The 17,817-nt window shown below is 40.2% G+C and overlaps 1 protein-coding gene across 29 annotated transcripts in view; it reads left to right on the top strand.

The window, feature by feature from the left end:
* The window catches only part of Plagl1 (PLAG1 like zinc finger 1), a 112,945-nt gene that overhangs the window by 59,748 nt on the left and 35,380 nt on the right, over window positions 1-17,817 (top strand). For 25 of the 29 annotated variants that reach the window (XM_087190070.1, XM_087190074.1, XM_087190065.1 and 22 more), the window contains exon 2: window positions 6,658-6,697. The gene's annotated coding sequence lies outside the window, so the exon portion shown is untranslated. Of the gene's footprint in view, window positions 1-3,518; window positions 3,579-6,657; window positions 6,698-17,817 lie in introns of those variants that run through there. The other 4 variants (XM_021259298.2, XM_021259300.2, XM_004846030.4 and 1 more) reach the window with 1 other exon arrangement.

Genomic DNA, 17,817 nt, shown 5'->3' with positions numbered 1-17,817 from the left:
CATCATCTTCCGAGAAGATGAGTTTCTTCACCACTTCCTGACCACTAAACCAAGGTTATGTATATTAGGGTTTTGCTAAAGCAAAGTCCTACTTTGGGTACCAATTTTTAGTCAGGATGGACTAATGTTATGCTGTGCTAACAAGCCATCCCCAAACCTCAAGGGCTTTACTCTAAAAGTTTATCTTTTGCTCATACTAAATATCCACTGTGGGTTTGCAAGAGGCACTGCCCCACATACTCAAGCCTTTGGATGTGCTGCCATCTTGTAGTCAAATAAGATAATTGTTATTTGAGACTTAGCTGTCTTGGTTGCTATCACAGGGGAAGAGAATGTGAATGGTCTTTGTCTTAGTCACTTTCTCGTCACTGAAACAAAATGCCCAACACCCGCAAGTCAAAGGAGAGGTTTGTTTTGTTTCACAGTCTGTAGAGCTTTCAGTCCACAGTAGGCTGGTTTCAGGGTAGAAGTTGAATGGGGGAAGGGCTTGAGTGGAGGAAAGCTGCTCACCTCATGGCAAACAGGAAGCAGAGGAGAAGGGAGGAGCCTGGGAGGGAGATGCCTTTCCAGGTCACGCCCCCAGTGCCTCTTTGGGTCAGACCGCACTTCCCAACACCAGACCAGGGATTGTGCCCCATAATCCAATCACCTTCCACAAGGGCCCCCTCCACCTCAGAGTGCATGAGGTTTTGGGGGGGCATCCAGTTATGAACGATAACACTTTTGTAATTAACTGTTTATTAACAGCCTGGAACTAGTCACATGCCCCTACCTTGTGATAAGGGATGAATCTCACATAAAAATATACAGTCTTTTACCATATATCTAAATATTTCCCTCATATGACCTGGAAAACCATGTTTGAATGTGGAGTCTTGGAAGAGACAAGTCCAGAACATGTCTGTGGGCAAGCTGGCCCCCGACCCTGGCCCATCTTCCCTTCTCCTTCGGTTCTGTGCCCTGCTCTGTTCCACACCAGACAGCAGACAGCCACCTCTTGACCGCCCCTGGGCCTCTTATCAGTAGTTCTTTTCGAAATGGCTCAGCAGTCAAAAGTATTCCAGGTCCTTCTTGCCTCAAACAGAGAATTGGACAAGCCAAGTCAAAAATGGTGCCAAATGTTTATTTGAAAAATGAGAGGTGAATGGGTATGGGAGAAACCAACTCTGCAGAGTGAACTTGAGCAGAACACCAGAAAAGGAAGGTAAAAACAAAAATAAAAGTAACGGGCCTGGGAAACGCAGCGCAGGTTATCCTGGGAAGTCATGATAGCGGGCTCCTGTGGTCTCCATGTCCTTATGTGCAGCCCACCTCTCATGGGAGCCCCGAGAAGTTCCACATCCGGAGTCGTGGGAATTATCTGGCACTGTCCTGGGATCTCGTCACTGACAGGTCCCGCTCATTTTCCCAGCCATCTTTGCCAGGCACCACCTCCTATCTCAGGCCCACTGGGGCCACAGTCTGCCTTCAAAAGCAGGGTCTGGGAGAGAGTCCAGCAGTCGCCTGTAGGAATTCCATGGTTCTCAGCATCAGAAGCATAGTCTAGCACATCCCACGGCCCTAGGGCTTCTCCCTTCAGCAGGGGTGGTATAGCTGGGCAGGGGCCAGAATGAAGCCCAGGTCTCCAGGTAGAGTCACTCTTGGGCAGGTTTCACAGCAGTTCCCAGCAAGCTCAGTGTCTGTGTGTCTGGAAAGCAGAACAGGATGTGGGGGATCACAGGGCTGTGTCACAGCTCATGCTTGTTAAGCCAGCTTCTGAGGTAGAACTGGAAGGGAAAATGCTCTGATCACTGAAGCCAAGTGTCATATTTCGACAATTAGAGTTTTCATGAAGTCCCATTATAAAAAAATCAGTTTCTGATGTGTTTGCTCATCAGAGCAAATTTGCATCAGTTCTAGTTTTTTGGACCTCACGAGGTGATGGAATCATGACACATCTCAGTGATGCCCCAATCGTGTCACTAACTAATGAGAACAACTAAGGAACAATGAGATGTTGCCATCCCAAAGGACAGGCAGCTGGCTGACGACTCCAGTTATGGTCAGAAGTCAGATGCTTGCTGTCTTGTTTATTAATGTGGCATATTAGGAAAGGTTTTATTTCCTCTCAGCCAAGATTATAATTGGACACAGGGCTTAAAACTACCCATTCTCAAGTTGTTGGGACAATTAAATAAAATAATTTACACCATGAGGTCAACACAGAGCACATTCATTGGTAAATAAGGTTTTTTCCTCAATTGAAAGTATGAAAAACAATGATATTCCAAGAGGAAGTCTGAGCCTTAGCACAGAGGGGATGATATAAGCAAGGAGGAATAGAGAGTCCCTGGAAGATGGAGTCCTTGGTCTGATATCTGGGAAAGAACACTTTGAGGCAGCCCTGGCTTCTGTGTGTCTCCCAGGGAAGGTTTCTTTTTACTATCTCAACCTAGTAATCTCTTGGGCCCGGGTGTCCTGATTCTATAAATGAGGATAGTCGGAAGGGCTTCAGTGACCATGGTTGAGGTAAGAGCCAGGGGACTGGGTTGGAAAACAAGTGCGTGAAAGCAAATGCAGATTGTCTAACTTTTCAGAAGTTTGAGAGAGAAAGGGAGGGGCCGGGGGCAGTTGGAGGTTAACTGGGAAGTACTTGGGCATGGTAGTACATTGGGGGTGAGTATCTCCAGCAGAAAGAGCAAGGATGGTAAAGTACAAGGAATTTTGAAGGGGGAGATGGGCAGCATCTAGGAGGCGTCTAGGAAGCTAGCACCCTCCTGTAGGTGCAGGGAAGTTTGTGCATTTGGAGTTGGAGGATGAGACAGATGCTCATACAATGCTGCTGTTTTCTCAGTGAAGCATGAGGCGAGGATGTTGACAGAGATAGGGACATGTGAATGAGGATTGGGCGTGGGGAGAGTCACTGGAAGCTAAGAGACAAGGTGTGAAGTGACAGGGAGTGAGGAAAGGCTGCAAAGTGGTTGAGCAGTTTCTAGAACCCAAATGGGTCTGATGGCCCAATGAGTGTGGCATTTTTTATATGAAATTTTGCAGACTAGGGGGTATGTCAGAACCGCCAGAACTGCCTTCACGTGTGCGTAAGGCCATTGCAGTGGACTGAATGTGTGGCCCCCTCAGAAGTAGTGTGTTGAAATGCTGGTCTTCATGGCGGTGTTCTGAGGTGGACGTTGGAGAAGCAATTCGCTTCTGAGGACGGAGCCCTCATGAATGGTGTTAGTGCCCTGGTTAGAAGAGGCCACAAGCTCTCTTGCTCTTTTTCCTCCATGTGAGGAGGACACACGAGAGCCTGCTGTCTGCCACCCAGGAGAGGTTCTGCCTCACAGTATGACCCTGCCACTGCAATGCCTCAGAGTCCCGGCCTCCAGAGCTGTGAGAAGGAAATGCCGTGTCTGTCACCTGTCTGCAGTCCTTTGTTATTGCAGCTTGAAATGACGAAGACAGGCAGGTCAGTTTTTTATGTCTTAGAGTTTGAAAACCCTCAAAGGAGAATGAATAAATGGCTGTTGTCTTTCTCGCAGGTAATGGAGTTCAAAGGAAAGTACCCACAGGAGCCTCTGACATGGAGCCCTGCTTCTCACGTAGGTCTCAGTTACTCCCTCATGTCAGGGCCCAGGTTGGTGGAAACCAGAACTCTGGTTAAGTTGAGCCAGCCCACCATTATCGCTATGGTCATTGTGCTCATCACTACCAAAGGCATTTGTAGGACATTTGTGCAAGGCTGGCTGTTCTTTGTAAACTTAGTTTTATAGATGTGGCTCCTGTCCTCTAAGAGTTTAACAGTTTAGGAAAAACGGTGAGCTGGGCATGATAGCACATGCATGTCATCCCAACTCATTGGGAGGCTGAGGCAGGAGGGTTGCAGGTTTGAAAACTTAGTGATACTCTGTGCCCAAATAAAAATTAGAAAAGAGCTGGGAAGTAGCTCGGTGGCATGTTTTCAATCCCTTGCATAAGAAAAAGAAAGAAAAGAAAAGAACCAGTGGTATAAACATTGTAGCTGAGGTGACATACAAACATGAAGAACTCAGGTAATTTTGTAGAATGTTTTAAAATGAAGAGCCAGGCAAATACTATGCTAATACCGTGTATCTCTGGGTGACTTCAGCAGTAGAGTAAGAGGGACACGGCATTCAAGCATAATCACTATAGCTTACCAAGCCTTCTTGGGAGAGTGTTTTGGGACTAGGAAAAGAAGCTGTAAGGTTTTATGTTCTATGTGTGGAGAAAAAGTATTCTAAACAAAAAGTGTACTTTTAGAAAGAGACATAAGAGAAGCAAATCATGTTAAATTGAAAATAAGCTACTAAATATCTCCCTGCGAAAAGAATTGCACATAAATGCGACTGATGAAGGAATTCCAATTTTCCTTCTCTTAGAACTTTGAAATCTGTTTTGTCCCATTCTTTAGAGATGGAGCGTTCAGATAAAATACTTATGCCCCCTGCCTTATACTTGCCCTGAAATTATGATGCTTACAAAAACATGGGCTTTAAGAATCATTGAAAGGGGAGCTGTATGCAGTGACCCCCAAGGCCACACTCTGGCCCAGCCTTGGTGTTTGGCTTCTCAGTGAGGCACAGCGAGCAGGTAGTGTGGGGTGTTGCCTGAGAGGGCAGAAGAGGACCCCTTTACTTTCCCCTATGCTTTCCCCTCTCTAAAACAGTGTGCGTTCTAAGTAACTGGGAGAGATTATACAGTGTAGTGACAATAAATTAACAAAATTGTGGTTTGAAGAAATTGCATAACATAAGCATTTTGAAAAAGTTTTGATATCTGTAAATGTTAATGAGATGATGAGTTTATTTCATCTCAGAGTTGGGAACAGTGGTTAGTGTGTGGCTTCATGCAGAAGAGGAACTTCAGAGCTCCATTTCCCTGGTTCCTGTGTGTAACTTGTTGTATGGACATCAGACAATGCTAATAATGTGTCCTGTGCCCTTGTCTACTGCCTGACCTTAGATCATCCAGGAGATGTCTGTAAAATTAGTGCTGTAAAGAAAGCCTAGTAGAGTATTTGGGCAATGTGCATCAATGGATCGCAGAATGGGCACCTTTTGAGTATTGAGCTAATCACAGATGCGTTATGTGGTTTCACAGAAGAAAATATCTACTAATCCTCAGTAATAATGCTATATCATTAAGCTAATAGACCACAGAATGTTCATCACAATAGATATCTACTGTTATTATCTGGACATTATCTCTGGTCTTTTAGATGACTATTGGCTAAGCAGCCTAATTTTGTGCAGCTTTTGTCTGTGACTGAAAATTTCAATTTTCACATCATCATCTTTGCCCAATTGAATACATTTTTTTCAAGAGTAATCACAGCTCTGTGTAAACTGCTGCCTGACAATCAGCAGCATATAAGGAATCCTCGCAATTCAGGGCTGGCAAGCTGTCTGTTGCCAGTGTGTTCTGCCCTTTGTTTTTGACAATTTTCCATCATTTCATGTTTGTTTTGGGTTTTTTTTGGTACCAGGGATCGAACTTGGGACCTTGTACTTGCAATCCAGGTGCCTGAACCACTGAGCTAAATCCCCGGGATCATTTCATATTTGAACAAAGCATTTTTCCCATTTTACAAATCATTGTTTTGAGCATTTCCCTTATTCAATTTCAGTGTATTAAAGTGGAGTTGATTTGTGATAACAACACAAAATAGTTTGATTTCATTCTCATCGGTATCTTGAGGTATAGACTCCCCTGGATGCTAAAACTCTGCCCCAGGTACTGAGATTTGCCTATTGCTAGTTGTGTGACTAAGTAACTTACCAAACTTTTCCGTGTCTTTGTTTCCCCCTGGATCAAGCAGAGATGATAGTGCTATGCATATCAGAGGGTTATGAGGATTTGATATGTATAAAATATTTTGGTTGTCCCACAGTGAGCACTGACAGATTTTTTATTGCAGAAATATTGAAAGTACAGAATGGTAGTTCAGACAACACTAGTTGTCTAGTTGTCTTACTTTTCACCTTTTGATTTTTGAAGAGAATGCTGTATGCAAAAGAAGAAACTTCTTTTTAGAAAAATTTGTTCCTTAAACTAAAGCGTAGTCTTTAGTGCAGGAAGGCAAAATTCTTTATGCATAATTTGAGATATAGCTGAGTAATAATCTCTTACAGGCTATGAGTAAAATACTTATAAATGTGTGTTATTATTTTAATATTGAAGTTAAGAGGGCCATGGGATCTGGGACCCAAGGGGGCGGTGCTGAGGGGCTGGGCACATGGTCAGAGCAGCACGAGGGACCCTCATCTCCCTGTAGCTGTTGAGGATCTTCACTGTGGTGGTAGTGGAGATGTGAGCCTCTCTGTGCAGAAAAATCATACAGAACTCAGTCTACACAGACAAACTGGAAGGTCTCAAAAGAGTTGAGAATTGTGTTAATATAATACACTGGTTATGTTGTAGTTTTGCAAAATGTTGCTGTTGGGAAAAAGTGAGTAAAGCTCTCTTAAAACTGCATATGAATCTACAACAATCTTAAGATTACAATAAACAGGGCCGGGGATTTAGCTCAGTGGCACCACATCTGCCTCGCAAGCACAAGGTCCTGAGTTCAATCCCCAGTACCAAAAGAAAAAATTACAGTTAACAGATGAATGTGCAACTACTGTATGAAACTAATTAATGATTTCTGTTTGTTTTCAGATCATCCCTGCCTGATTCATACCTGGTGCCATTTGCCTTTGTAAGTTGACATTTCAAGCTTTTATTCTTCTTTCCAGCACTTTGCCTTCTCTAATCACAATCCTGGGGTCCTGGAGCAACAGATAGAGTAAAAAATCATTATTTGGCTCTTATATTGTTAACTTAAGATCTGTTTCACTTTTCTGATACTAGTAGGTAATAATTATTTTGAAAAAGTTTGGTCTTCCTGACTTGGGTTAGGAGTATCTGTTTCTTTTTTGTTTTTGTGTTTTTGGGACAAGGTCTCACTGTGTAGTTCACGGTGGCCTTGAACTCATGTAGTCCAGGCTGGCCTCAAACTCAGTGATCCTCCTGCCTCCACCCTGAAGCTCTGGGATATAGGTGTGTGGCACCATGCTCGGCAGTATCTGTTTCTTGAATAACTTTCTTCTGGGGTTATACTAGGTAGGAACAAAGGGCCACCTGTCGAGCTGAGGTTTTATATGCTTCCACTCTGTTGGCTGTCGAGGTCTTCATCCAAAGACCATGGCATCTTTTTGGCATCTTTGATTTTGATGTTGTCTTAGTTACTTTTCTCATTGCTGAGACAAAATATCCAACACCCAGAGGATAAAAGGTTTATTTGGCTCACAGTTTGCAGAGGGTTCAGTTCACAGTCAGCTGGCTCCAATGAACGGTAGCATGGCAGAGGGGCATCGCGGAGGAGAAGCAGTTTATGGAGCGCAAAAGGCAAGAAGACACCAAAGCAGTAAAGCAGTGAGGAAGCAAGCAGCAATTGACAAGCAGTGACCACCGTTCTGTCCTTTATGTCTTGTCCAGGCTCCCCAACCTTACGACAGGCAGCACTCACACCCTGGATGGGGCAGCCTTAATCCTAGCATTGCATCAGGAATCAATCCCAGCATCACATCCTTGACCCCAGCGGCACATACCCTAGATCCAGCCACCTCTAAAAGCCCTGCCTATGACAGCATGAGGCTTTGGGGGAACATCCAGGTACAAGCCAGAACAGGTGCAGGGGGACTGAAATATGCTAAACCAATTTTAAAGACATCTCAAAGAACTTCCACTGCCTGAAGATGCCTGTTTCTCACCATGTTAGAAATACAAGAGGCTACTGTTATAAAGTAATATAATGAAGGTTTGCGTTCTCTGACAGTTCCTCGATCAATACCTTGAATCTTGTTCTAGCAGCTTCTGTTTCACCTATTTTGAGGCCATCAGAAAGACACATCTCTAATACAGCCTTCCCCAAAGTGCATGCCTTTGAATCCTCATTGCTTGGGATGTTAATTGATATTATATGGGAAAGGAATCTGTAGCCATTCATCTGGGGGAAAAAACTGAGTTGAAATTAAACTAATTTATTTCTAACAACTGGTTTTTCTAAAAGCGGCTTTGCTTTGTGGTGTTCCTCAAACACATTTGACCATGTGACCCCTGTGTCACCAAATATATCACAGGACTTGTGCTCCAGGAAATATTGTTTTAAAATTTAGGCATTTGGTATAGTTGACAGGATCAGTTGTACATTTTTCACAATGAGAGCAAAGGAAATGACATTTCAGAAGAAGAGAGGAAGTTGTAGTACAAAAGGGCTGACAGAGCCATGCCTAAATAATTATTATAAATATAGATTTAAAACAACATAAGAACCTAAAATCTGAAAAGTAAAATATGTGGTATATTCTTCCTTGTTGTAGTCATCTATTTATTCCCATATTGTTGTTCCATACTTAATCCTGGATTCTTCAGTTCCTGGATTACAATCCGTCTTCTCTTCAAGACCAATGTATCCCAGTTGTTGGTGATTTTAAGGTTACATAGACTCCTTCCAGTACCCAGGCTTCTCAGTTACTTGAGTTCCTCTCCTTCAGTGAGCTTGACCTCCAAACTACTTCCGCCATTTCCTCCCATGGGGAAATTGTGGACCTGAGTCACTAACAATAGCTGTTTTCCCTCCGTCATTTTGAGCCCCAGAATTCCATTCTCCACCAGTCCTTGAGCTCGAGCACATTTTGAACTCCATCTAGACATCCTCCATTTACAGGGCACCACAGTTCCCTTATATCGCACATCCTTCCTAACTAAACATAAATAGCCAGTCCTAATGTTAAAATCACCCATACACTCTCCTCACTCATTCTTCCATCCTTCCCTCTTGGTTCATTGTAATTTGCTGTAAGAGTCTTGGTGCCTCCATCTGCTTGGTCCACGGCTGCAGCTATCAAGTGGAACAGAGCTGGGAAAAAACACCCAGCCATGTTTACTGGCCTAGCTTTGATTGATAACTTTAAGTGGGCTACTAATGTTTGCTGTAATTAATTCCTAAGGAACCATTTAAAACTTCTTTTTATATAAATTTCCAAATCTTCTTCTGGATTTCTCCCTCTCAACTGATGATCCTGTTTCCCTTTTCACTAAGAACACAGAAATGCCTGAAAGAGAATTTTCATAAACTCCCATCACTACATGCACGAAGCCAACTGCATCTGTCCCCACATTCTACCTCTCTTCTTCTTTTTTGGACGGCTGATCTAAGCCCAATCTAAATTTCATACCTGTTCTTGCATTCTTAGATTCCATCCTGTTTTGCCTATTCAGGGATATTGGTACAATAGTTGTCTCTTCTTTCTCCATATTACTTAGAAAATTAGCACCCATTCCACTCTAGCTGCCCCTCCATTTACTTTCTCTACTTTTGTTTATACAATTTCTCAATCTTTCTTCCCATTTTGTCCCCCCCCCACCACCTATTTTTCAGTAGTGTGGCTTGGGACCAGGGTCTTCACACTGAGGTCCATCCCCAGTTCTTTTTAATTTTTTTTCATTTTGAGACAGGGTCTTGCTAAGTTGCGTAGGATATAGGCTTGAACTTTTCAGTCCTCCTGCCTCATCCACCCAGAATGCTGAGATAACAGGCCTGCACTGCCATGTGAGGCTCATTCTGCCATTTTAATAAGACTTTGGTTCCCACTGTTCCATCAAAACTCTCATAAGCATCACCAGTGACCTCCATGTTGCAAGGCTATCAGCTAGTTCTGCCTTCTTTGACCAATCCATAACCCCGACCCAACTGGTCATGCCACTTGGTAAAGCACTTTCTTCCCTTGTCTTCTGAGTCATCACACTTTGCAACCGCCTTCTTGTGGCCATGACCACTCCGCTCCATCTCTCTAGCAGATACCTCCTCATTTCCCTGACTTGCAAATGTTGGGTGTCTCAGTCAGTGTATAGACTTTTTTCTGTCAATGTATAGAGTTTTTTCCATCTATGCTCACCCCCAGCTGATCTCATTCATTTTTCTGGATTTAAATCCACATATGTGCTGGACACTGCTCATCCCCAGTGTGAACTTCTCCTTTGATTCCCAGATTCCAATATCCAACTGCTGAATCTGATCCTCAAACCTACCAAGCCTTCAACTGGGCTCCTAAATTCTCCTCTACTCCCAACCACACTTTCTTTCCTCGTCCTCTTCCTCTTAGTAAATGGCAACCAGTCTTCCTGTTGCTCAGGTGAGATGCCTTGTCACTGTTCTCATCTCTTCCTTGTCCCACTCTCTACACATCCAGCTGTCAGGAGAGGCTGTTGGGCGCCCCTTGCATGTATCCCATGTAACCGGAAGGTGAACACTTCTCCCCCATCTCTTCTGCTACAGCACTGGTACGGCCTTCATCATCCCTTTATTGTAATAGCTTCTAACTGCTTTCCATGCTTTTATACTTTGTCTCCTCTAACTCATTTTCCAAACAGCAGCCAGATAAATTATTTAAAACTGTGTGTCTGATCGTGTTTCTCTCCTGCTCCAGTGTCTCTAGGGCCTCCCTATCTCAGGAGGCTTATCAGCACCAATGTGATATGGGCCCGCTTGCCTCTGGCCTAATCTTTTACTACTCCCCTCACTCACTCCCTTAGACACATACGTTTTCTTAGCCCTATATCATGTTTTGCAGTTACTGTTCACACAAATAGCCACATGACTGTTTTCTTTATCTCCTTCAGATCTTCCCTGAATTTTCACTTCTCCCTAAATTATCAGTTTTTTCTCCCAGGCTCCCCTGGACGGCATATTTTAAATAGGCACCATTTTCCCAAGCCTACTTTCAGAGCGCTTCCTATCCTTTGTTTTTCACCATCTGATATCATTTATTTTGTTTGTTTCCCTTTCATTCAAAGTTAAGCTCTACAACAGTAGAGCTTGTGTGTGTGCTGTTCACACTGGTGAATCCTAACTCCTAGACCAGTGCCAGGCAAATAGCTCCTCAATAAATACTGTTTGTATGAAAAACAAATGTTAAATAAAACTTATTACAGGACCAGGGACATAGATCAGTGGCACCGTGCCTGCAGCAAGCGAAAGGTCCTGAGTTTGATCCCTAGTACCAAAAAAAAAACCCACCAAAACTGATTACAGTTTGGCTCCCATTCTCCAATATATATTCCACAAAGATGGGAAGGCTGGATGGGTGGAAGGATTTAGTAGTTACTGATTTTGCCTAATACTCTTTTTTTTTTTTCTTTTTTGATGGATAATGACTCAAGCTAGGGCAGCTTCTTTTTACATATAAAGCACTCATGGAAATATAAGGGATCAGGACTTCTACAGAGGCAGGCAACCTCTACTTCCACTAAGAACTGGATTTATTCTCCTGCCAGAAATGGAAAAAGAAAATGTTCAGACACTGGACAAGTGACAAAGGACAGTGAACACTGAGGGCAGGAAAACATGATTTGGCAGATACAGCCTCATGGTCATTCTGAGTTGAGGTGGTAGAGTTAATTCAGGGAGGCTGAGGCAGCAAAAATTTGAAGGCCAGAATGACAGAGAACAGAGAGTTGTACCAACAGTAGGTTCCAGCAATATTTTGAGGTTTCTTTGGAGTCTTCAGCTGAATGCTGTTTAGTGCATACATATAAAGTAACTATCCAAGGCTGAGAGAAGAGCCACTGGAAAGAAAAAGGTAATTCACACATAGGGCTGAGAAGAATGTATCTCCCACTATGAGAGTGGAAAAACTTTGTAATGTAAGTGACATTAGGTGGAGTACTCAGAAGAGCAGTGCCTCTATACTGAGGAAAAATTAGCCCCAGAATACAGACTGCTCTAGTCCTGCCTAAGAAGTCAGCCATTTCTCTTTTTCCATTGATTGATTTTTCTCTTCACTGTTGAATTTGCTTCTTTACATGCCTAGTAAATTTAGATCAAATGCTAGACATTGTATATTTTACTTCAAATACTTCATAGTTCTTTAAGTAGCCTTGAGCTTGGTTCTGAGATGCTGCTAGAAACAAGTTTATTCTTTAAACCAAGAGCCTGCAAATTGACCAAATGTGATCCACTGCCTATCTCTATAAATAAACTTATATTGGAATACAGCCACCCCCATTCATTTATGTACTGTCTATGGCTGATTTCACACTACAGTGGCAGAACTGAGTAGTTATAACAGTAACCACATGGCCTACAAAACCTGAAATATTTTCCATCTGGCCTTTACACTCACAAAAAGTTTTATGATCCCTCAATGGCTTACATTTAGGCAAATGAAGATGCTAACATAAATTTAACAGATTTATTGCATTATTTAATGAAAATTCAATAAGTAAATTTAGTAAGGATACTAAAATAGTTGTTATAAATGTGCTCCTTATCTTCAAGATCTTAGAGGAAAGTATAAACTTGTTAAAGAAAGATAGAAATATACCTAAATAGCACTTTTATGCTTCTGGAGATGATATAAACATATAAGATCAAACATCTTAGATAGGAGTAATCACAGACTAGACAACACAGATCAAAGATTTTATGACCTTGAGACATAACAATAGAAATTATTCAAAATGAAACTTGGGGAAAAACTGAAAAAATGAATGCAATATCATTGAGCTATGAGATGACCTCAAATGATTGAATATATGTGTAATTAGCATCTCCAGTGGAAGGGGAGGGGACAGAAAGTATTTAAGGAAATAATCGTTGAAAATTTGCCAAATCTGATGAAAATAATAAGCCTAAATAATAAGTCCATGAATCTTAGTGAATGTCAAATACAAAAGAAAAGTATACCAAAGCACACTATAATCCAGTAGTTTAAAACCTGTAATAGAAAAAAGTTTTTAAATAGAGGAAAAAGACAGTATACATGAGGATGAAAGATAAGAACGACAGCAGACTTCTCCTCAAAGGCAATGCAGTCGAGAAGACAGTGGAGCAACATCTTTAAAGTACTAAAACTGTCAACTTAGAAATTTATAGATGTGAAAATATCCTTCAAAAAAACAAGATCGATGAAGACTTTCAAGCATAGAAAATCTAAAAGGATTGACCCATAGTGCAAAAAATGTTAAAGGAGCTCCTGAAGGAAGATGGAAAATAATACCAAATGGAAGTAAAGCTCACCACAGATGGTAACCACTGTGGCAAATATATAAAATTTATTAAAGTATTTTTAAATGTAATTTTTAAAATAAATAACAACATCATATGAAATATAAAATATGTAAAAGGTACAACAGTAATTACACAAAAGTCAGAAAAGGGAAAATAGAAATATAAAGTTTTTATACTATATGTGAAATGATATAATATTCTTGAAGATATACTGTGATAATTAAAGATAAAACTGTAGGGCCAGGGATTTAGCTCAGTGGTTTCGCCTCCTTCTGCGCAAGCACAAGGACCCGAGTTCGATCCCCGGTACCAAAAAAAGATAAAACTGTAAATTAGAAACTGTAAAATATCAATGCAGAGTTATAAGATGGAGATACAGGTAAATCAAAAATATATTCAATTCTAAAGGAAGCAGTAAAAGAAAAAAGAACAGTTGGGACAATTACAAAACAAATAGCAAGATGCTACATTTAAGCCTAACCCTGTTAGTAATGACACTAAGTACAGTGCTCTAAATATACTAATTAAAAGTCAAAGAATGTCAGGTTAGAGTTTTTTATAAAACAAGAAATAATTATGGTATCTGTGAAAATACATTTCATATATACAGACACAAGCTTATAATCTGAAAGATGGAAAATAACATATCATGTTAGAATTCATAAATCCTGCAGTGGCTATATTCATATCAAAGCAGAAATTATAGCAAAGTATAATACTGGAGATAAAGAGGATTATTTCATAGTGATAAAGTGGTAAATTCATCAAGCAGATATGCTCTTAAGTGTTTAGACATCTAAAAAAGAATTTCAATATAGATAAGGAAAAGTAGACAAATTTATAATTATGGTCAGATTTCAACACCTTTCTCTCAATAAATGACAGATCAAGTAGATAGTTAAGCCAAGTGTGGTGTTGCACACCTGTAATCCCAGAATTTTGGTAGGCTGAGGCAAGAGGGTTGCAAGTTCAAGCAAGTTTTGATAGGCTGGGCAGTTTAGTGACTTAGTAAGACCCTGTCTTAAAAAAAAAACAAAGTACATAGAAAATCAGTAGAGATATAGAGTACTTGAATAGCAAGACTAAAAACCAGTTTGACATAACTGACATTTATAGAACACTATACCTAACAAGTATACTCAGAGCTTTTACCAAGATAGACTACATTCTGGGTAAGAAAATAAATCAATAAATGCAAAAGGATAAAGTGTTCTCTGGCCATAATAGAATTAAATTAAAATGGAGAGGAATCTGGAAAAAATATCTTCTAGCTGAACATTATACTTTCAAATAACCTGAAGACATTTTCTGAATCATGCATCTAAACAAAATTTAAAAGAATATAAAGCATTCAAAATACATTCTCAGACTACAATCAAAATTAAACTAGATATCAATAAAAGAAAAATAGCTGAAAAATTCTCAAATGTTTGGAAATTAGCATGCTGCTACATAGCCCAGGGTCAAAGAAGAAGTCCCAAGGAAATTTTGAAAATATTTTAAATTAACTGAAAATGAAAAACTAATTAATTAAAAGATGTGAGATATAGCTAAAATAGTAGTTAGAAATTATAGCATTTAATACATATAGTAGCTAAGAAGAAAGATCTAAAACCAATCCGTTTCCACCTTAGGAAATTACCAGAAGAAGAACAAATTAAACGTATGTCAAGCAGAAGAAAATAAACAATAGAAATTAGAGCAGAAGTCAACAAAATTGAAAACAGAAAAGCAATGGAGAAAATTATCAAAATGAAAAGCCAGTTCCTTGAGACTATCAATACTGTAAAATGATAAACCTCTAACCATGCAACCAAGAAAAAAATACACGAATTATCAATGTTAGGAATGAAAGAGCAGTTAACACCACTGACTATAGGACTAATAAGGGAGTACTACACTCTTTGCCAACAAATTTGGTAAATTAGACACAATGGACCAGTTCCTTGAAATCCACATACATACTACCAAAACTCACTCAAGGAAAAACAACTTGAATAGTCCTATATCTACTAAAGAAATCAATAATAAAATGCCTTCCAGAAAAGACGACACCAAGCCCAGATGGCTGTGCTGGAGAATTATACCAAATAATCCATGGGACTAGAACTAGAATGAGCTATCAAGCCATGTAAATAACTAGAAGAAACTTAAATGCATATTAATATATTTACAACAGGGCCATAAATTCATGGCTCACTGCCAGGCACCACCTGATGGGACTGTCATGCATTTACCACTGGTGGTTCAAACCAGCAGGAACATGTTAATAAATGAAAGAAGGCAATCTGAAAAGGCTACATATTATAGGGTTATAGCTGGAAAACTAACATTCTAAAAAGGCGAAATGGTGGAGAGAGTGAAAAACTCTGGTTAACATGGATGAGTAGGTGGACCGTAGGATTTTTAGGGTAGCAAAACGTCTTCATGTGATGATATAATGATGGCTACCTGTCATAAATTTGTCTAGACCCATAGAATGTGCATCAAGAGTGAGTCATAGTGTCCACTATGGACTCTAGGTGATAATGACATGTTAGTGTGAATTCATCATTTGTCACAAATGTACTAACCTGGTGGGGGCACTGGTGAGGACAAGAATAAATGGAAAATCTTTATGCCTTCAGCCCAACTTTGCCACAAACCTAAAACTTCTCTGAAAAGTATTTCACAAATCCAAAGGAAATTAGAAAGCATTTGAAACAAAATAAAAATTAATTAGAAAACAGTGACTTTTTTAGTGACTCACTATACAAGATTGTCAAAGATGTTGTCAAATGGCTGAATGCCTTTCTTTTAAAAAATATTTGTTTCCTAGGCCAGGGATTTAGCTCAATGGCAGCACACCTGCCTCGCAAGTGCAAGGTCCTGAGTTCGATCCCCGGTACCAAAAAAACAAATTTACTTCCTTTTGCTAAAGAAGATAGAATTAGGAGGGATGACAAAAAGGTGATTCTCAGCTCTTGGTAGGAGAGAAAGTCGTTAGACTTCCCCAGCTATGGGCTACATTTCTTTGGTGAGACCTGTTTTTCCATGTATATAAATACATAATTTTTTCAGTACCAGGGATTGAGCCAAGGGCTTTTACACTGAGCTGTATCCCCCGTCCTTTTTTTCTCTCTCTCTGTTTTTTTTTTTTCTGAGGCAGGGTGTCACTAATCACAAAGTTGCCCGGGCTATGCTCAAACTTTTGATTCTTCGTTTCAGCCTCCCAGAGTGCTGGGATTACAGGCATGTAGAGCCTCCCCTGGCTGTTTTAGATATTCTTTAGAGTTCTTTCCAACTATTAATTTCTGAGGTAAATAGCAGTGAAGAAAGAATGTTTCTCAGTATTAATAGCCTATAGATCAACATGCACATTTAAAATGATATGTTGAATAGATTGTATACTACTGCAGACTAGATAATGTAATAGAAGAATGCATGAAAACTTTTAAAAAATCATAGAGCTGCCTCGAAGAAGGCACTTGGTAATGCTTAGTCATACAACGGTGACTTCAGCTCCCTGCTTCTTTAGTATCAGTGCCTTAGCTGGGATTTTAAAAGGGGAGGAAGGATTCACATAAGTTTGCAAATGAACAGTAGTAGTGGTAAAGAACTAAATCACTGAATGACAAGTTGAGAAGTCACAGAAAAATTTTAAGCTGAAGGACAATCAGGAATGTTCCCGAAGTATGTCTGTACTAGCCAGCATTGGCGTATGTCACCTCCTCTCAAAAGCTTTTCCTGGCTCTCCTAGGCTTGGTGTCCTGTCTCTGTCTTCTGCTGCATTCTGTATGCCCTGTACTCTCACATCTACATGCTACCTTCCCTCCATGGAGTGTTACAGAAAAGGAGTGAAGAACAAAGCTTGATGTTTACCGCTTCAGTCTTTTCTTGTGCTAGAAGGCTAATCTGTTGTCTCTTAGTAATGTGAGGATCAAGTGAAGTAACACATGTATTCATCTCCAACACTAAAGTGTAAATATACATGCAACAAACACCCTGCATGTATTTTCTCCTTCATGCCTAAGTCTATGGCTTCTTACTGTTATTAATACATTTCTTCTTGAAATGACTGACAAGAACTAAAGCTGAACTGTGCAGAAAAAACGACATTGTTGTTTTATAGCAAAGGGTTTGCCTCAGCTTTTTAAAAAGACACTTTAGGGCCAGGGATTTAGCTCAGTGGTTCTGCCGCCTGCCTGGAAAGCTCAAGGTCCTGAGTTTGATCCCTGGTACTAAAAAAAAAAAAGACACTTTAATTAATGTTTCTATTTTATAAAGTAGCTTTTTTATCTTTTATAATAGTTTGATCTTGGTTCATTATTTTGTTCTCATAAAACCCCAGCTTTGAGTGCTGAACTTAGTGTGGGAGGGTAGTTATAAGTGCAATTTAGAGGCTGAAAGTTAAATTGTAAAAGGAAGACTTTTAAAAACAGATTTTACATTGATTTAATTTTCAGTATTGATGATAATCACTACCATTACTGCTCATTTATTATGTTAATAGGGATCCAGGTGGTTTGTACAAGTTATCGAGTTTGATTCTTTACAAACCCTGTGAAAGTATTCTTACCCTCTCTTATAGATAGGGAAACTGGGCCATTGAAAATACTCTTGATTTCTTCATTTTAAGTTACTAAAAGTTAACAGTAAAATTTAGATGTGGATCTTCCTCGAGTCCACACCCTTAAACACTACCTCACTGAATGAAAGTGATACAGTGTATTGGAGTAAAAGATTGATTATGATAGCCAAGTGGAGTGGGAGGCTGAGGCGGGAGG

The sequence above is a fragment of the Heterocephalus glaber genome, unplaced genomic scaffold (assembly GCF_053883595.1).
Source record: "Heterocephalus glaber isolate CG9 unplaced genomic scaffold, H.glaber_assembly_v1.0 deba00001550, whole genome shotgun sequence".
NCBI lineage: Eukaryota > Metazoa > Chordata > Mammalia > Rodentia > Bathyergidae > Heterocephalus > Heterocephalus glaber.
The sequence above is the reverse complement of the archived record's forward strand: the minus strand, read 5'-3'. Positions and strand labels throughout refer to the sequence as shown.